The sequence below is a fragment of the Fringilla coelebs genome (genome assembly GCF_963513975.1).
Source record: "Fringilla coelebs genome assembly, chromosome: 34".
Lineage (NCBI taxonomy): Eukaryota > Metazoa > Chordata > Aves > Passeriformes > Fringillidae > Fringilla > Fringilla coelebs.
In genome coordinates this window covers 241,750-262,172 of record NC_140060.1, presented here as the reverse complement: position 1 = coordinate 262,172, position 20,423 = coordinate 241,750, and the positions used below count along the sequence as shown (strand labels likewise).

Sequence of the window (20,423 nt, the reverse complement as noted above, 5' to 3'; positions counted from 1 at the left end):
GGGAAAATGGGGAAAAAATTTCAGGAAAGTTTGGGGAAATTTGGTGAAAATTTGACGAAAATCGGGTGAAAATTTGACGAAAATCGGGTGAAAAACGGCGAAAAAACGGCCGAAAAAAGGAAAAAAATGGGGAAAAAATGGAAGAAAATTTTGGGGAAAAACGGGAAAATTTGGGGGAAAAATAGAAAAAAAAATGAGGAAATTTGGGGGAAATTTGGGGTAATTTGGGGTGGGATTTTGGGGTGAAATTGGGGGATTTTGGGCAAATTGCCAGCGCAGGTGCAGAGAGTCCGGGAAGAAGCCGCGGGCGAGGCAGGTGAGGGAGAGGGTGGGGAGGGAGGAGGAGATTTCTTCAGGTGGGGGAGGGAAGAGAAACACCGAGGGTGGGAAGCGTTTTCCTGTGAAAAAGACAAAAAATGGGAAAAATGTTAATTTTTGGTGAAAATTGGGTGAAAAATGGCGAAAATTTGACGAAAATCGGGTGAAAAATGGCTGAAAAATGAGAGAAAAATGGAATTATTAGAGGGAAAAATTGGGAAAATTTTCGGGAAAATTTGGGGAAAATTTGGGGGAATTTGGTGAAAATTTGGGGGAAAATGGTGAAAATTTGAGGAAAATCGGGTGAAAAATGAGAAAAAAATGGCAAAAAATGGGAGAAAAATGGGGATTAATGGAGGGAAAGACAGGAGGAGATTTGGGGTAAAAAGGGGAAAAATTGGGGAAATTTTGGAGGAAATTTGGTGAAAATTGGGCCAAAAATGGCGAAAATTTGAGGAAAATTGGGTGAAAATCGGGTGAAAATTGGGTGAAAAATGGGAAATAATTGAGGGAAAAATGGGGGAAAATAAGGAAAAGTTGGGGGAAAATGGGGAAAAAATTTCAGGAAAGTTTGAGGAAATTTGGTGAAAATTTGGAGAAAATTTGGTGAAAATTTGACGAAAATCTGGTTAAAAACGGTGAAAAAACGGCCGAAAAAAGGAAAAAAAAATGGGGGAAAAAACGGAAGAAAATTGGGGGAAAAACGGGAAAATTTGGGGGAAAAACGGGAAAAAAATGAGGAAATTTGGGGTAAAATTTGGGGGAATTTGGGGTGGGATTTTGGGGCGAAATTCGGGGATTTTGGGCAAATTGCTAGCGCAGGTGCAGCGAGTCCGGGAAGAAGCCGCGGGCGAGGCAGGTGAGGGAGAGGGTGGGGAGGGAGGAGGAGATTTCTTCAGGTGGGGGAGGGAAGAGGAACACCGAGGGTGGGAAACGTTTTCCTGTGAAAAAGAGAAATTTTGGTAAAATTAGATTTTTTTTGGTGAAAATTGGGTGAAAAATGGCGAAAATTTGACGAAAATCGGGTGAAAAATGGCTGAAAAATGAGAGAAAAATGGAATTAATGGAGGGAAAAATTGGGGAAAATTTTCGGGAAAATTTGGGGAAATTTGGGGAAAATTGGGGGGAAATGGGGAAAAATTGGGGGAAATTTGTGGGAAAAATGGCAAAAAATGGAGAAAAATTGGGGAAAAATTGGGGGAAAATTGGGTTAAAAATGGGGAAAATTGGGGGGAAAATGGGAGAAAAATTGGGGGGAAAATGGTAAAAAAATAGGGAAAAATGGGAGAAAAATTGGGGAAAAATGGGGAAAAATTGGGGGGAAAAGGGGAAAATTTGGGTAAAAATTGGGTAAAAAATGGGTAAAAAATGGGTGAAAAATGGAGGAAAAATTGGAGAAAAATGGGGAAAAATTGGAGGGAAAATGGGGAAAAAATGGTGAAAATTGGGGGAAAAATGGGGAAAAAATGGTGAAAAATGGCAAAAAATGGGGAAAAAATTGGCAAAAAATGGTAGAAAAATGGGGAAAAAATGGGGGAAAAATGGCAAAAAATGGAGAAAAAATGGGAGAAAAATGGGGAAAAATTGGGGGGAAAATGGCAAAAAATGGAGAAAATTAGGGGAAAAATGGGTAAAAATTGGAGGAAAAATTGGGGAAAAAATGGGGAAAAAATGGGGGAAAAATGGAGGAAAAATGGTGAAAAATTGGGGGAAAATGGAGAAAAATGGGAGAAAAATGGGGAAAAAATGGAGGAAAAATTGGGAAAAAATTGGGTAAAAAATGGGGAAAAATTGGGGAAAAGATTAGCAAAAATTGGGGTAAAAATGGTAAAAAATAAAGGAAAAATGTGGGAAAAATGGGGAAAAATTGGGGGGAAATCAGGAAAAATTGGGGGAAAAATGTGGAAAAATTGGGGGAAAATGGCAAAAGATGGAGGAATAATGGGCAAAAAATTGGAGAAAAAATCGGGAAAAAATCAGAAAAAAATCAGAAAAAAATCAGAAAAAAATGAGAAAAAAATCAGAAAAAAATCAGAAAAAATCGGAAAAAATTGGAAAAAATCAGGGAAAAATCAGAAAAAATTGGGGAAAAATCAGGGAAAAAATCGGAAAAAAATCAGAAAAAAATCAGAAAAAATCGGGAAAAAATTGGGGAAAAATTAGGAAAAAAATCGGGAAAAATTGGAAAAAAATCGGGAAAAAATCAGAAAAAAATCAGAAAAAAATCAGAAAAAAATCAGAAAAAAATCAGAAAAAAATCGGGAAAAAATCAGAAAAAAATGCAAAAAAAAACCCCAAAACTTGGTGCAATTTTTTTTAACCCTTACCTTGCCTCCTCTCCACCTTCCTCTCGATCAGCGCCGGCAGCTCGGCGTGCCCCACCCGGCAGACGAAGGTGGCCCCGCCCTCCCAGGCCTCGGCGTTGATTGACAGCTCGCTGGCGGCCGTCAGGGTCCCGTTGAAGTTGGAGGTGACGCGGAGGGGGAGGGGCCGGCCCAGGTCCCCGCCCCCGGGGCGGCTCCAGGTGACCTCCAGGCCGTCGTCGCTGGGCAGGTTGGTGACCAGGCAGAGAAGTTTGGGGGTCTGGGAGATGTAGAGGTCAGAGGGGGAGGGGGGAAGGGCGAAGACGGAGATGGGCGACGAGGCGGCGGCTGGGGAGGAGAGAAAAAATGGTTGGAAGAGTCAAAAGTTGAGTTTGGGTTGGGTTGGGTTGAGTTGGGTTGAGTTGGGTTGAATTGGTTGGGTTGAGTTGGGTTGGGTTGGGTTGGGTTGGGTTGAGTTGAGTTGAGTTGGGTTGGGTTGAGTTGAGTTGGGTTGGGTTGAGTTGAGTTGGGTTGGGTTGAGTTGAGTTGGGTTGTGTTGAGTTGGGTTGGGTTGAGTTGGGTTGGGTTGAGTTGGGTTGAGTTGGGTTGGGTTGAGTTGGGTTGAGTTGGGTTGAATTGAGTTGAGTAGGGTTGGGTTGGGTTGAGTCTGGGGTCTTGTAGAACCTCAAAAGTTGAATTTGAGTTGAGTTGGGTTGGTTTGAGTTGGGTTGAGTTGAGTTGGGTTGAGTTGAATTGATTGAGTTGGGTTGAGTTGGGTTGGGTTGGGTTGGGTTGAGTTGAGTTGGGTTGGGTTGAGTTGGGTTGGGTTGAGTTGGGTTGGGTTGGGTTGGGTTGAGTTGGGTTGGGTTGAGTTGGGTTGAGTTGGGTTGGGTTGAGTTGAGTTGAGTTGAGTTGAGTTGGGTTGGGTTGAATTCATTGGGTTGGGTTGAGTTGGGTTGGGTTGGGTTGAATTGATTGCATTGAGTTGAGTTGAGTTTGAGTTGGGTTGGGTTGAGTTTGGGGTCTTGGAGAACCTCAAAAGTTGGGTTGAGTTGGGTTGGGTTGATTGACTTGAGTTGAGTTGGGTTGGGTTGGCTTGAGTTGGGTTGGGTTGGGTTGATTGAGTTGGGTTGGGTTGGGTTGAATTGGGTTGGGTTGGCTTGAGTTGGGTTGGGTTGGGTTGATTGAGTTGGGTTGGGTTGGGTTGAATTGGGTTGGGTTGGGTTGGGTTGAGTTGGGTTGGGTTGGGTTGAGTTGAGTTGGGTTGATTGAGTTGCGTTGAGTTGGGTTGGGTTGGGTTGGGTTGGGTTGGGTTGGGTTTGGGGGTCTGGGAGATGTAGAGGTCGGAGGGGGAGGGGGGAAGGGCGAAGACGGAGATGGGCGACGAAGGTGGCGGCTGGAGAGGAGAGAAAAATGTAAAACGTTGGGTTGGAAGGGTTGGAGATGCTCAAAAGTTGGGTTGGGTTGAGTGAAAAGCCCTGGAGAACCTCAAAAGTTGAGTTTGAGTTGGGTTGGGTTGAGTTTGGGGTCTTGGAGAACCTCAAAAGTTGAGTTTGAGTTGGGTTGGGTTGAGTTGGGTTGATTGGGTTGAATTCATTGGGTTGGGTTGGGTTGGGTTGGGTTGGGTTGAGTTGCGTTGAGTTGGGTTGAGTTGATTGAGTTGGGTTGGGTTGAGTTGAGTTCATTGGGTTGGGTTGGGTTGAGTTGAGTTGGGTTGGGTTGGGTTGAGTTGGGTTGGGTTGGGTTGGGTTTGGGGGTCTGGGAGATGTAGAGGTCGGAGGGGGAGGGGGGAAGGGCGAAGACGGAGATGGGCGACGAGGTGGCGGCTGAAGAAAGAGGAAAAAATGGTTGGAAGAGTCAAAAGTTGAGTTTGGGTTGGGTTGGGTTGGGTTTGGGGTCTTGGAGAACCTCAAGGTTGAGTTTGGGGTGAGTTGGGTTGGGTTGGGTTGGGTTGAGTTGGGTTGAGTTGAGTTGGGTTGGGTTGGGTTGGGTTGGGTTGATTGGGTTGGGTTGGGTTGGGTTGAGTTGGGTTGGGTTGAGTTGAGTTGGGTTGGGTTGGGTTGGGTTGAGTTGGGTTGGGTTGGGTTGAGTTGGGTTGGGTTGGGTTGAGTTGAGTTCATTGGGTTGGGTTGGGTTGGGTTGAGTTCATTGAGTTGGGTTGAGCTGAGTTGGGTTGAGTTCATTGAGTTGAGTTGGGTTGGGTTGAGTTGGGTTGGGTTGAGTTGAGTTGAGTTGGATTGAGTTGATTGACTTGGGTTGAGCTGGGTTGAGTTGGGTTGGGTTGGGTTGAGTGAAAACCCCTGGAGAACCTCAAAAGTTGAGTTTGAGTTGGGTTGGGTTGAGTTGATTGGGTTGGGTTGGGTTGGGGGTCTTGGAGAACCTCAAAAGTTGGGTTGGGTTGGGTTGGGTTGAGTTGAGTTGATTGAGTTGCATTGAGTTGAGTTGGGTTGAGTTCATTGGGTTGGGTTGGGTTGAGTTGGGTTGGGTTGGGTTGAATTCATTGAGTTGAGTTGAGTTGGGTTGAGTTGGTTGGGTTGAGTTCATTGAGTTGGGTTGAGTTTGGGGTCTTGGAGAACCTCAAAAGTTGGGTTGGGTTGAGTTGAGTTGGGTTGATTGACTTGAGTTGGGTTGGGTTGGGTTGGGTTGGATTGAATTGAGTTGAGTTGATTGGGTTGGGTTGGGTTGGGTTGAGTTGAGTTGGGTTGAGTTGGGTTGAGTTGAATTCATTGGGTTGAGTTGGGTTGGGTTGGGTTGGGTTGGGTTGGGTTGGGTTGGGTTGAGTTGATTGGGTTGAGTTGGGTTGAGTTGAATTCATTGGGTTGAGTTGAGTTGGGTTGAGTTGGGTTGGGTTGGGTTGGGTTGGGTTGGGTTGGGTTGGGTTGAGTTGATTGGGTTGCGTTGAGTTGGGTTGGGTTGGGTTGGGTTTAGTTGGGTTGGGTTAAAGACCCCAAAACCCAACTTGGGGTCAACCAAAGACCCCAAAACCCAACTGGAAGACCCAAAACCCAACTGGAGGATCTCAAAGACCCCAAACCCAACTGGAAGACCCCAAAACTCAACCGAAGACCCCAAAACCCAACTTGGGGTCAACTGGAAGATCCTAAACCCAACTGGAAGAGCCCAAACCCAACTGGAAGATCTCAAAGACCCCAAACCCAACTGGAAGATCCCAAACCCAACTGGAAGATCCCAAACCCAACTGGAAGATCCCAAACCCAACTGGAAGACCCCAAACTCAACTGGAGGATCTCAAAGACCCCAAACCCAAGTGGAGCATCTCAAAGACCCCAAAACTCCAAAATTTGGTCAATTCAAGACCCCAAAACCCAACTGGAAGATCCCAAACCCAACTGGAGCATCTCAAAGACCCCAAAACCCAACCCAAGACCCCAAAACTCAACTGGAGGATCTTGAAGACCCCAAAACTCAACTGGAAGATCCCAAACCCAACTGGAAGGTCTCAAAGACCCCAAAACTCAACTTGGGTTCAACCCAAGACCCCAAAACTCAACTGGAAGACCCCAAACCCAACTGGAAGACCCCAAACCCAACTGGAAGACCCCAAACTCAACTGGAAGATCTCAAAGACCCCAAAACCCAACTGGAAGATCCCAAACCCAACTGGAAGATCTCAAAGACCCCAAAACCCAACTGGAAGATCCCAAACCCAACTGGAAGACCCCAAACCCAACTGGAAGATCCCAAAACCCAACTGGAAGATCCCAAACCCAACTGGAGCATCTCAAAGACCCCAAAACCCAACTGGAAGATCCCAAAACCCAACTGGAAGACCCCAAACCCAACTGGAAGACCCCAAAACCCAACTGGAGGATCTCAAAGACCCCAAAACCCAACTGGAAGAACCCAAACCCAACTGGAGGATCTTGAAGACCCCAAAACCCAACTTGGGGTCAATTGAAGACCCCAAACCCAACTGGAGGATCTCGTAGACCCCAAAACTCAACTGGAAGATCACAAACCCAACTGGAAGACCCCAAACCCAACTGGAGGATCTTGAAGACCCCAAACCCAACTGGAGCATCTCAAAAACCCCAAAACTCAACCCAAGACCCCAAAACTCAACTGGAAGATCCCAAACCCAACTGGAGGATCTCAAAGACCCCAAAACCCCAAAATTTGGTCAATCCAAGACCCCAAAACTCAACTGGAAGACCCCAAGCCCAACCGAAGACCCCAAAACTCAACTTGGGGTCAACTGGAAGACCCCAAAACTCAACTGGAGCATCTCGAAGACCCCAAACCCAACTGGAAGACCCCAAAACTCAACTGGAAGATCCCAAAACTCAACTGGAAGACCCCAAACCCAACTGGAAGATCTCGAAGACCCCAAAACCCAACTTGGGGTCAACTGGAAGACCCCAAAACCCAACTGGAGGATCTCAAAGACCCCAAAACCCAACTGGAAGACCCCAAACCCAACTGGAGGATCTTGAAGACCCCAAAACTCAACCGAAGACCCCAAAACCCAACTTGGGGTCAAACCAAGACCCCCAAACCCAACTGGAAGACCCCAAACTCAACTGGAAGATCCCAAACTCAACTGAAGACCCCAAATCCAACTGGAAGACCCCAAAACCCAACTTGGGGTCAACTGGAAGACCCAAAACCCAACTGGAAGATCCCAAAGACCCCCAAACCCAACTGGAAGATCCCAAACCCAACCGAAGACCCCAAAACCCAACCGAAGACCCCAAAACCCAACTTGGAGTCAACTGGAAGACCCAAAACCCAACTGGAAGACCCCAAAACCCAACTGGAAGATCCCAAACCCAACTGGAAGACCTCAAAGACCCCAAAACTCAACTTGGGGTCAACTGAAGACCCCAAAACCCAACTGGAAGACCCCAAACCCAACTGGAGGATCTTGAAGACCCCAAACCCAACTGGAGGATCTCAAAGACCCCAAAACTCAACTTGGGGTCAACCAAAGACCCCAAAACTCAACTGGAAGACCCCAAACCCAACTGGAGCATCTCAAAGACCCCAAAACCCAACTGGAGGATCTCGAAGACCCCAAAACCCAACTGGAAGACCCCAAAACTCAACTGGAAGATCCCAAAGACCCCAAAACTCAACTGGAAGATCCCAAACCCAACTGGAGCATCTCAAAGACCCCAAAACCCAACTGGAAGATCCCAAAACCCAACTGGAAGATCCCAAACCCAACTGGAAGATCTTGAAGACCCCAAACCCAACTGGAAGATCCCAAAACTCAACTGGAGGATCTCAAAGACCCCAAAACTCCATTATTTGGTCAATCCAAGACCCCAAACCCAACTGGAAGATCCCAAACCCAACTGGAGGATCTCAAAGACCCCAAAACCCAACTTGGGGTCAACTGGAAGATCCCAAACCCAACTGGAGGATCTTGAAGACCCCAAAACCCAACTGGAGCATCTCAAAGACCCCAAAACTCCAAAATTTGGTCAATCCAAGACCCCAAAACCCAACTGGAAGATCCCAAAACCCAACCGAAGACCCCAAAACCCAACTTGGGGTCAACTGGAAGATCCCAAACCCAACTGGAGGATCTTGAAGACCCCAAACCCAACTGGAAGATCCCAAACCCAACTGGAAGACCCCAAACCCAACTGGAAGACCCAAAACCCAACTGGAGGATCTCAAAGACCCCCAAACCCAACTGGAAGAGCCCAAACCCAACTGGAAGACCCCAAACCCAACTGGAAGACCCCAAAACCCAACTGGAAGACCTCAAAGACCCCAAAACCCAACTGGAAGATCCCAAACCCAACTGGAAGATCTTGAAGACCCCAAAACCCAACTGGAAGACCCCAAACCCAACTGGAAGACCCCAAACCCAACTGGAAGACCCCAAACCCAACTGGAAGATCTCAAAGACCCCAAACCCAACTGGAAGATCCCAAACCCAACCGAAGACCCCAAAACCCAACTTGGGGTCAACTGGAAGACCCCAAACCCAACTGGAGCATCTCAAAGACCCCAAAACTCCAAAATTTGGTCAATCCAAGACCCAAAATCCAACTGGAAGATCCCAAACCCAACCGGAAGACCCCAAACCCAACTGGAAGAGCCCAAACCCAACCCAAGACCCCAAAACCCAACTTGGCTTCAACCCAAGACCCCAAAACTCAACTGGAAGACCCCAAACCCAACTGGAGGATCTTGAAGACCCCAAAACTCAACTTGGGGTCAACTGGAAGATCCCAAACCCAATTGGAGGATCTCAAAGACCCCAAAACCCAACTGGAAGACCCCAAACCCAACTGGAAGATCCCAAAGACCCCAAAACTCAACCGAAGACCCCAAAACCCAACTTGGGGTCAACTGGAAGACCCCAAACCCAACTGGAAGACCCCAAACCCAACTGGAAGACCCCAAACCCAACTGGAAGACCTCAAAGACCCCAAAACTCCAAAATTTGGTCAATCCAAGACCCCAAAACCCAACTGGAAGACCCCAAACCCCACCGGAAGGCCCCGCCCCCCCAAGCCCCGCCCCCACTCACGCTGGCACCGCCCCACGGGCGCCTCCCGCCGGGTGCCGGAAGGGGCGTGGCCGACGCGGCAGGCGAAGCTCTCGCGCTCCCTCCAATCGGCGGCCGAGACGTTGAGGCGGGAAACGGCCCGGAAGGTTCCGGGGGCGTGGCCGGGCGTGGCCTCCTCGGTGTGGGCGTGGCCGGGTGGGAGGGGCTCGCCGTCCATCAGCCAATCGAGGGTGAAAGTGGGCGGGGCGAAGTCGGTGATGAGGCAGAGGAGCTCGACGGCGTCGGGGGAGGGGCAGGATTGGAAGACTTCGACCACGGGGGGGCGGGGCTTGCGGGTGTCACCTGTGGGGGGGTGGTGACGTCATGGTGATGTCATAGAAGGGGGTGGGGTTTGGGATGTGGGCGGGGCTTGGCCTACCTGGGGCGGCGGTCGAGGTGGGAGAGGTCAAAGGTGGAGAAGGTCGGAAATCTTGGGGGGAAAAACCCAAAATTTGGGGGTTTTGAGGGTGGGGGGAAGGTCGGAAATTTTGGGGGGAAATCTCTAGAAAATTTCGGGGGAAAAAATCCAAAATTTTGGGGAAAAAACCTAAAAAATTCATTTAAAAATCCCAAAAGTTTTGGGAAAAACACCACAAAAAATTTCAGAAAAAAAACCCAAAAAAATCATAAAAACCAAAAAAAATTTCGGGAAATAGCCCCAAAAACTTTCCAGAAAAAAATCCTTAAAAATTCAGAAAAAACCCCAAAAAAATTCCTAAAAAAACCCCAAAAATTTTGGAAATAAAAACCCCAAAAACTTTTGGGGAAAAAAACCCAAAAATTTTCAGAAAAATACTCAAAAAAAATTAGGAAAAAAAAAAAACACCAAAAAATTCATTAAAAAATCCCAAAAGTTTCGGGAAAAAACCCAAAAATTTTAGGAAAAAAAAACCCCAAAAAATTCATTCAAAAAACCAAAAAAATTTCGGGAAAAAAAACCCCAAAAATTCAGAAAAAAAGCCCAAAAATTCATTTAAAAACCCCAAAAATTTCAGAATAAAAACCCAAAAAATTTCAGAAAAAATCCCAAAAAATTTCAGGAAAAAACCCAAAAAATTTCAGAATGAAAACAAAAAAAATTCGGGAAAAACCCCCAAGAAATTTCGAATAAAACCCCGAAAAATTTTTGTAAAAAACCCATTAAAATTGCAGAAAAAAATCCCAAGAATGTTGGGGAAAAAAACCCCAAAAATTTGTGGGAAAAAAACCCCAAACAATCGGAATAAAAACCAAAAAAATTTCGGGAAAAAACCCCCCAAAAATTCAGAAAAAAACCCAAAAACAATCATTTAAAAACCCCAAAAAATTCTGGGGAAAAAAACCCAAAAATTTCAGAATGAAAACCAAAAAAATTCCAGAAAATGTCCCCAAAAAATTCGGGAAAAAACCCAAAAATATTCAGAAAAAAACCCCCAAAATTTCAGAATAAAAACCGAAAAAAATTTCAGAAAAAAACCTCAAAATTTTGAGGCAAAAACCCCCCAAAATTTTTGGAAAAAAATCCAAAAAAATTTCATTAAAAAACTCCAAAAATTTTGGGAAAAAACCAAAAAAATTTCAGGAAAAAACCCCCCAAATTTTGAAAAAAACCCCAAAAATTTTAGGGGAAAAAACCCCAAAAAATTCGGAAAAAACCCCAAAATTTTCAGTAAAATCCCAAAAATTTTGGGGAAAAAAACCCCAAAAATATACAGAAAAAAAACCAAAAAAAAATTCAGAAAAAACCCCCAAAATTTCGGGAAAAAACCCAAAAAAATTTTGGTAAAAAACCCCAAAAATTTCTAAAAAACCCCAAAAATTTTCATTAAAAAACCCCAAAATTTTCATTAAAAAACCCCAAAAATTTTGGGTTGAAAACCTCAAATTTTGGAGAATCTGGCGAATTTTTTTGGGTGAAATTTTGGGGATTTTGGGACCTTACCTGGACCGGAGGCGGGGCCGGTGAGGACACGCCCAGAAGGGGCGGAGCCTACGGAGACGCCCGGAGTCGAACGTTACGTAGGCTCCTCCCCCTTTCCCCATCTCATTTGCATATTTATGAGTTTGGGGGGGCCGGGACCTACCTGAGGTGTAGAGCTCGGTGGGCGTGGCGGGGGCGGAGCTTACGGCGACGCCGCCGCCTGATTGGTCGGCCCGGGGAGGGGGCGGGGCCACTGGAGGATCTTCAAAACCCCAAAATCCCCAAATTTGGTCAATCCGAGACCCCAAAACCCAACCGGAAGATCCCCCAAAGCCCCGCCCCCTCCACCCCTAAACCCCGCCCACCTTTAAGCCCCGCCCCCATAGGCCACGCCCCCTTGTCTGACCTTTGACCTGGAGGCTGCGGGTGGTGCCGGTGGCCTCGTGCCGGGCGGTGCAGGTGAAGCTTCCGGAACCTTCCGGCGCCAGGATCCGACTTCCGGCCTTGAAGAGCCCTGATTGGCCGCGGACCTGCGGGATGGGGGCGGGGCCGGGCGAGGAGGGGGCGGGGCTCCAGCTGAAGGCGACGGGGGCGGGGATGAAGCCGGAAGCCAAACAGCCAATGGCGGGGAGGGGGGAGGAGCCGGCGGAGCAGGTGGCCAATGGGAAGAGGGAGGGAGGGGTGGGGCGGGCTGGGGGGTGGGGAAAAGAAAAAAGGGGCGGGGTTAGAGGTGGGGGAGGGGTTTAAGGAAGAAGGGGGATCCTGGAGGGGAGGTTCTGCCCCATAGATCCCGAATCTGCCCCATAGATTCTGTTCTGCCCCATAGATTCTGTTCTGCCCCATAGATTCAATCCTGCCCCATAGATCCCAATCCTGCCCCATAGATTCTGTCCTGCCCCATAGATTCTGTTCTGCCCCATAGATCCGGGTCTGCCCCATGGATCGGGGTCTGCCCCATAGATCCAATCCTGCCCCATAGATTCTGTTCTGTCCCATAGATCCGGGTCTGCCCCATAGATCTGGCTCTGACCCATAGATCCGGGTCTGCCCCATAGATTCGGGTCTGCCCCATAGATTCTTTTCTGCCCCATAGATCCGGGTCTGCCCCATAGATCCCGTCCTGCCCCATAGATCTGGGTCTGCCCCATAGATCCCGTTCTGCCCCATAGATTCAATCCTGCCCCATAGATCCGGGTCTGCCCCATAGATCCTGTCCGGACCTATAGAATCCGATCCTGCCCCATAGATCCCGTCCTGCCCCATAGATCCGGGTCTGCCCCATAGATCCGGGTCTGCCCCATAGATCCCATCCTGCCCCATAGATCCCGTCCTGCCCCATAGATCTGGCTCTGACCCATAGATCCGGGTCTGCCCCATAGATTCTGTCCTGCCCCATAGATTCAATCCTGCCCCATAGATCCGGGTCTGCCCCATAGATTCAATCCTGCCCCATAGATCCGGGTCTGCCCCATAGATTCTGTCCTGCCCCATAGATCCGGGTCTGCCCCATAGATCCGGGTCTGCCCCATAGATCCGGGTCTGCCCCATAGATCTGGGTCTGCCCCATGGATCCAATTCTGCCCCATAGATCCGGGCCTGCCCCATAGATCTGGGTCTGCCCCATAGATCCTGTCCTGCCCCATAGATCCCATCCTGCCCCATAGATCCGGGTCTGCCCCATAGATCCGGGTCTGCCCCACAGATCCCGTCCCGCCCCATAGATCCGGGTCTGCCCCATAGATCCGGGTCTGCCCCATAGATCCCAAATCTGCCCCATAGATCCCGTCCTGCCCCATAGATCCGGGTCTGCCCCATAGATCCGGTCCTGCCCCATAGATCCCGTCCTGCCCCATAGATCCGGGTCTGCCCCATAGATCCCGTCCTGCCCCATAGATCCGGGTCTGCCCCATAGATCCCATCCTGCCCATAGATCCCGTCCTGCCCCATAGATCCCGAATCTGCCCCATAGATTCTGTTCTGCCCCATAGATCCCGAATCTGCCCCATAGATCCCGTCCTGCCCCATAGATCCGGGTCTGCCCCATAGATCCGGGTCTGCCCCATAGATCCCATCCTGCCCCATAGATCCCGTCCTGCCCCATAGATCCCAAATCTGCCCCATAGATTCTGTCCTGCCCCATAGATCCGGGTCTGCCCCATAGATTCGGGTCTGCCCCATAGATCTGGGTCTGCCCCATAGATCCGGTCCTGCCCCATAGATCCGGGTCTGCCCCATAGATCCCAAATCTGCCCCATAGATCCGGGTGTACCCCATAGATCCGAGTCTGCCCCATAGATCTTGGTCTGACCCATAGATCCAATCCTGCCCCATAGATCCAATCCTGCCCCATAGATCCACCCCATAGATCCCATCCCCCCCCCGAAAATCCTATAGGGGCTCTACTGCCCCATTGATCCCAAATCTGCCCCATAGATCCCAAATCCTGCCCCATAGAAAATCCTCGAGGGGGCTCTTAGGACCCATAGAAAATTCTAGAACGACCTCCCTGCCCCATAGATCCCCTCCTGCCCCATAGATCCCAACCCTCCCCCATAGATCCCATCCTGCCCTATAGATCCCATCCTGCCCCATAGATCCCCTGCCCTATAGGAGCAGTTTAGGCACCCCCAGCCCTACAGGAACCCCTGCCCCATAGCGAACCCCCCCAGCCCCATAGATCCCATCCTGCCCCATAGATCCGGGTCTGCCCCATAGATCCCGTCCTGCCCCATAGATCCCATCCTGCCCCATAGATCCCCTGCCCTATAGGAGCAGTTTAGGCACCCCCAGCCCTACAGGAACCCCTGCCCCATAGCGAACCCCCCCGGCCCCATAGATCCTGTGCCCCATAGATCCCCCTACTCTATAGGGACCCTACAGTACAGCTTTGGCATCCCCTGACCCATAGATCCCGTCCTGCCCCATAGATCCGGGTCTGCCCCATAGATCCCAATCCTGCCCCATAGATCCCATCCTGCCCCATAGATCCCAATGCTGCCCCATAGATCCCATCCTGCCCCATAGATCCCAATGCTGCCCCATAGATCCCATCCTGCCCCATAGATCCCCTACTCTATAGGGACCCTACAGTACAGCTTAGGCATGCCCTGCCCCATAGATCCCAACCGTGCCCCATAGATCCGGGTCTGCCCCATAGATCCGGGTCTGCCCCATAGATCCCAATCCTGCCCCATAGATTCCATCCTGCCCCATAGATCCCCCAGCCCTATAGGGACCCCCTGCCCCATAGATCCCCCTACTCTATAGGGACCCTACAGTACAGCTCAGGCACCCCCTGCCCCATAGATCCTGTCCTGCCCCATAGATCTGGGTCTGCCCCATAGATCCCATCCTGCCCCATAGATCCCAATCCCTGCCCCATAGATCCCCTCCTCTATAGGGACCCTACAGTACAGCTTAGGGATCCCCTGCCCCATAGATCCCGTCCTGCCCCATAGATCCCGTCCTGCCCCATAGATTCCATCCCGCCCCATAGATCCCCCAGCCCTATAGGGACCCCCTGCCCCATAGCGACCCCCCCCTACTCTATAGGGACCCTACAGTACAGCTTAAGGACCCCCTGCCCCATAGATCCCGTCCTGCCCCATAGATCCCAATCCCACCCCATAGATCCCGTCCTGCCCCATAGATCCCGTCCTGCCCCACAGATCCGACTGCCCCATAGATCCCCCTACACTATAGGGACCCTACAGTACAGCTTAGGCACCCCCTGCCCCATAGATCCCATCCTGCCCCATAGATCCCATCCTGCCCCATAGATCCCCCCAAACCCCAAATCCCGCCCCATAACCGACCCCAAAACCCCAATCCCAGCCTCATAGATCAATCCCCACCCCATAGATCCCAAATCTGCCCCATAGATCCTGTCCTGCCCCATAGATCCCCTGCCCTATAGGAACAGTTTAGGCACCCCCAGCCCTACAGGAACCCCTGCCCCATAGCGAACCCCCCCGGCCCCATAGATCCTGTGCCCCATAGATCCCCTACTCTATAGGGACCCTACAGCACAGCTTGGGGACCCCCTGCCCCATAGATCCGCCTGCCCCATAGATCCCAATCCTGCCCCATAGATCCCCTACACTATAGGGACCCTACAGTACAGCTTAGGGACCTCCTGCCCCATAGATCCCAATCCTGCCCCATAGATCCAGGTCTGCCCCATAGATCGATCCCTGCCCCATAGATCCCATCCTGCCCCATAGATCCCACCCTGCCCCATAGATCCCACCCTGCCCCATAGATCCCGTCCTGCCCCATAGATCCAATCCTGCCCCATAGATCCCATCCTGCCCCACAGATCCCAATCCTGCCCCATAGATCCCGTCCTGCCCCATAGATCCCAACCCTACCCCATAGATCCCATCCTGCCCCACAGATCCCAATCCTGCCCCATAGATCCCGTCCTGCCCCATAGATCCCAACCCTACCCCATAGATCCCATCCTGCCCCATAGATCCCGTCCAGCCCCATAGATCCTGTGCCCCATAGATCCCATTCCCTGCCCCATAGATCGATCCCTGCCCCATAGATCCCAATCCCACCCCATAGATCCCATCCTGCCCCATAGATCCCAATCCTGCCCCATAGATCCGGGTCTACCCCATAGATCCCATCCTGCCCCATAGATCCTGTGCCCCATAGATCCCCTCCTGCCTCATAAATCCCGTCCTGCCCCATAGATCCGGGTCTGCCCCATAGATCCGGGTCTGCCCCATAGATCCCAATCCCACCCCATAGATCCCGTCCTGCCCCATAGATCCCGTCCTGCCCCATAGATTCGTGTCCTTCCCCATAGATCCCAATCCTGCCCCATAGATCCCGTCCTGCCCCATAGATCCCAATCCTGCCCCATAGATCCCCCAGCCCTATACGGACCCCCTGCCCCATAGTGCCCCCCCTCCCTACTCTATAGGGACCCTACAGCACAGCTTGGGGACCCCCTGCCCCATAGATCCCGTCCTGCCCCATAGATCCCGTCCTGCCCCATAGATCCGGGTCTGCCCCATAGATCCCATCCTGCCCCATAGATCCGGGTCTGCCCCATAGATCCTGCCCTGCCCCATAGATCCCCCTCCTCTATAGGGACCCTACAGCACAGCTTAGGGACCCCCTGCCCCATAGATCCCATCCTGCCCCATAGATCCCAATCCTGCCCCATAGATCCCAATCCTGCCCCATAGATCCGGGTCTGCCCCATAGATCCCAATCCCTGCCCCATAGATCCCAAATCTGCCCCATAGATCCCAATCCTGCCCCATAGATCCCAATCCTGCCCCATAGATCCGGGTCTGCCCCATAGATCCAATCCCGCCCCATAGATCCCAAATCTGCCCCATAGATCCCAATCCTGCCCCATAGATCCCAAATTTTCACCCCCCAAAAATTCCCAGTTTTTTCCCCAATTTTTCCCATTTCCCCCCCAAATTTCCACCCCAAAATTCCGATTTTTTCAACATTTTTTCACTTTTTTCCCCCCAATTTTCCCCCTTTTCCCCCCCAAAATCCCCCCAAAAAATCCCAAATTTTTTTCCATTTTTTCCATTTTTCCCCCAATTTCCTCTCCCCAAAATTCCGATTTTTTCCCCATTTTCCCCCCATTTTTTCCCCTTTTCCCCCCAAATTTCCCTCCCCAAAATTCCGATTTTTTCCCCCATTTTTTCCCATTTTCCCCCCAATTTTCCCTCTCAAAAATTCAAATTTTCCCCCATTTTTTCCCCGTTTTTCCCCCATTTTTCCCATTTTCACCCCAATTTTCCCTCTCAAAAATTCAATTTTTTCCCCCATTTTTTCCCCCTTTTCCCCCCAAAAATCCAAATTTTTTTCCCCATTTTTTCCCCTTTTTCCCCCAAATTTTCCCTTTTCTCCCCAATTCCCCCTCCCCAAAAATTCCCAATTTTCCCCCCATTTTTTCCCATTTTCTCCCCCAAATTTCCCTCTCAAAAATTCAATTTTCCCCCCATTTTTCCCCTTTTTTCCCCCATTTTTCCCCCCTTTCCCCCCCAAAAATTTCCCAAATTTTCCCCAATTTTCCCCTTTTCCCCCAAATTCCTCTCCCCATTTTTTCCCATTTTTTCCAATTTTCACCCAATTTTCACCCGATTTTCCCTCTCAAAATTCCGATTTTTTCACCATTTTTTCACCATTTTTTCCCCATTTTCCCCCCAATTTTTCCCCTTTTTCCCCCCAAAAAATTCCCAAAATTTTCCCCATTTTCCCCCCAATTCCCCCTCCCCAAAAATCCCAAATTTTCCCCCATTTTTCCCATTTTTTCCCTTTTTCCCCCCAAAATTTCCTCCCCCTCCTCACCTTCCCCTCTCCGGCTCCGTCCTCGCTTCCTCCGCCCCTCCCCCCCCTTTGCCCCTCCCCCTTTTAACCCCGCCCCCCTTTTTTCCCCTCCCCCACCCCCAAATTTTCCCTTTTCCGCCCCAAAAAGCGGCCCCGGGGCGCCCCCGTGTGGCCAAAATCCGGAACTGCGCCAAAAATTTAAATTTTCAGGAGGATTTTGCCCAAATTTTCCCAATTTTGGGGTCATTTTTGGGCCTTTTTTACCCCAAATTTCCCTCCCAAAAATTCCAATTTTTGGGGCATTTTATCCCAAATTTTCCTCCCCAAAAATTCCAAATTTTTTCCCAATTTTTGGCCTTTTATCCCCAAATTTTTCTCCCCCAAATTTCAATTTTTTCCCCAATTTTGGGCCAATTTTCACTCCCCAAAATTCCAATTTTTTTTTGCCATTTAATCCCAAATTTTGCCCCCCAAAATTTCAATTTTTTCCCCAATTTTGGGCCAATTTTCCCATTTTTTGGGACATTTTTGGGCCATTTTATCCCAAATTTCTTCCCCCAAAATTCCAATTTTTGGGCCATTTTATCCCAAATTTTCCTCCCCAAATTTCCCAATTTTGGGGCATTTTTGTGCCTTTTTTACCCCAAATTTCCCAAAATTCACATTTTTTTCCCCAATTTTGGGCCAATTTTCGTCCTCAAAATTCCCATTTTTGGGCCATTTTATCCCAAATTTCTGCCCCCCAAAATTGAGATTTTTTTTCCCCAATTTTGGGCCATTTTTCCTCCCCAATTTTGGGCCATTTTATCCCAAATTTCTGCTCCTTAAAATTCCAATTTTTTCCCAATTTTTGGCCATTTTATCCCGAATTTCTGCTCCAAAATTCCATTTTTTTTCCCCAATTTTTTGGCCATTTTATCCCAAATTTTGCCCCCCAAAATTCCAATTTTTTTCCCCAATTTTGGGCCTTTTCCCCCCAAATTTCCTCCCCAAAAATTTCATTTTTTTCCCCAATTTTTGGCCATTTTATCCCAAATTTTCCTCCCCAAAATCCCAATTTTTGGGCCATTTTATCCCAAATTTTCTCCCCAAAAATTCAAATTTTTTCCCAAATTTGGGCCATTTTATCCCAAATTTTTCCTCCCTAAAATTCCAATTTTTCCCCATTTTTGGGCCATTTTGGGCCAATTTTCCTCCCCCAAAATTCCAATTTTTGGGCCATTTTATCCCAAATTTTGCCCCCCAAAATTCCAATTTTTTTCCCCAATTTTGGGCCAATTTATCCCAAATTTTATCCAAATTTTCCTCCCCAAAATTCCAATTTTTTGGGCCATTTTATCCCAAATTTTTCCCTCCCAAAATTCCCTCCAAAAAATTCAAATTTTTTCCCAAAAATTTCCCCAAAAATTCCCAAATTTCCCCCTCAAAATTCCCCAAAAATTCAAATTTTTCCCCCCCATTTTTCCCCATTTCACCCCAAATTTCCCTCCCCAAAAATTCCAAATTTTTTCCCCAAATTTACCCAAAAAAATTCCAATTTTTCCCCCAATTTTTCCCATTTTTTCCCCATTTCACCCCAAATTTCTCACCCCAAAATTCCCCAAAAATTCCAAATTTTTCCCAAAAAAATTCGAAATTTTTCCCCAAAAATTCCAAATTTTCCCCCCAAAAATTCCAATTTTTTTCCCCAAATTTGCCCCAAAAATTCCGAAATTTTCCCCCAAAATTCCAAATTTTTTCCCTCCAAATTTCCAAAAAAATTCCCAAATTTCATCCCCCAAAATTCCAAATTTTTTTTTCCCCATTTTTCCCCTTTTTCACCCCAATTTTCCCTCCCCCAGGGCCGCAGCCAATCAGGAACGAGCGGATCCGGCCGGGAGCCAATCAGGAGCTGCGGGATCCGGCCGGGAGCCAATCAGGAACGAGGGGATCCGGCCGGGAGCCAATCAGGAACGAGCGGATCCGGCCGGGAGCCAATCAGGAGCTGCGGGATCCGGCCGGGGGCGGAGCCTGCGGGGGAGAGAGAGAAAAAAAATCCCAAATTTAGGGGAAATTTTGGGGGAAATTTTGGGGATTTGGGGGAAAAATTTTGGGAATTTTGGGGAATTTTTGGGGGGAATTTTTGGGGAAATTTTTGGAATTTTGGGGAAAAATTTTTGGAATTTTGGGGGAAAATTTTGGGAATTTTGGGGGAAAATTTTGGAATTTTTGGGGGGAATTATGGGGAATTTTTTTAGGAAATTTTGGGGAATTTTGGGCAAAATTTGGGGGAATTTTGGGGAAAAATTTTGAGGGAAATTTTGGAGGAATTTTGGGGAATTTTTTGGGAAATTTTTGGGGATTTTTTGGGGGAATTTTGGGGGATTTGGGAGCTGGGACTGGTCTGGTCTGGTCTGGACTGGTCTGGTCTGGTCTGGACTGGTTTAAACTGGGAATGACGGAGCTGGGACTGGGCTAAACTGGTTTGCACTGGTCTGGACTGGGCTGGACTGGTCTGGACTGGTTTGGACTGGGAATGACGGAGCTGGGACTGGGCTGGACTGGTTTAAGCTGGTCTGGACTGGTCTGGACTGGTCTGGACTGGTCTGGACTGGTCTCGACTGGTCTGGACTGGTCTGGACTGGTCTGGACTGGTCTAAGCTGGGCTGGACTGATCTGAACTGGTTTGGACTGGTCTGGACTGGTTTAAACTGGGAATGACGGAGCAGGGACTGGGCTAAACTGGTCTGGACTGGTCTGGACTGGTCTAAACTGGTCCAGACTGGTTTAAGCTGCTCTGGACTGGTCTGAACTGATCCGAACTGGTCTGGACTGGTCTGAACTGGTTTAAGCTGGGCTGGACTGGTCTGGACTGGTCTGAACTGGTTTAAACTGGGAATGACGGAGCAGGGACTGGGCTAAACTGGTCTGAACTGGTTTGGACTGGTTTAAACTGGTCCAGACTGGTTTAAGCTGGGCTGGGCTGGTCTGAACTGGTCTGGACTGGTTTGGACTGGTCTGGACTGGTTTGGACTGATCTGAACTGGTCTAAACTGGTTTAAGCTGGTCTGAACTGGTCTGAACTGGTCTG

The 20,423-nt window shown here is 48.9% G+C and overlaps 1 gene segment (V, D, J or C); it reads right to left on the bottom strand.

The window, feature by feature from the left end:
- Positions 1 to 1,112: 1,112 nt before the first annotated feature.
- LOC311164656 (Ig mu chain C region-like) lies at positions 1,113 to 14,202 on the bottom strand. The segment is given in 5 exons: positions 14,136 to 14,202; positions 11,454 to 11,738; positions 9,130 to 9,450; positions 2,646 to 2,969; positions 1,113 to 1,259 (listed from the first exon to the last, which is right to left on the bottom strand).
- Between the last annotated feature and the right edge of the window lie 6,221 nt (positions 14,203 to 20,423).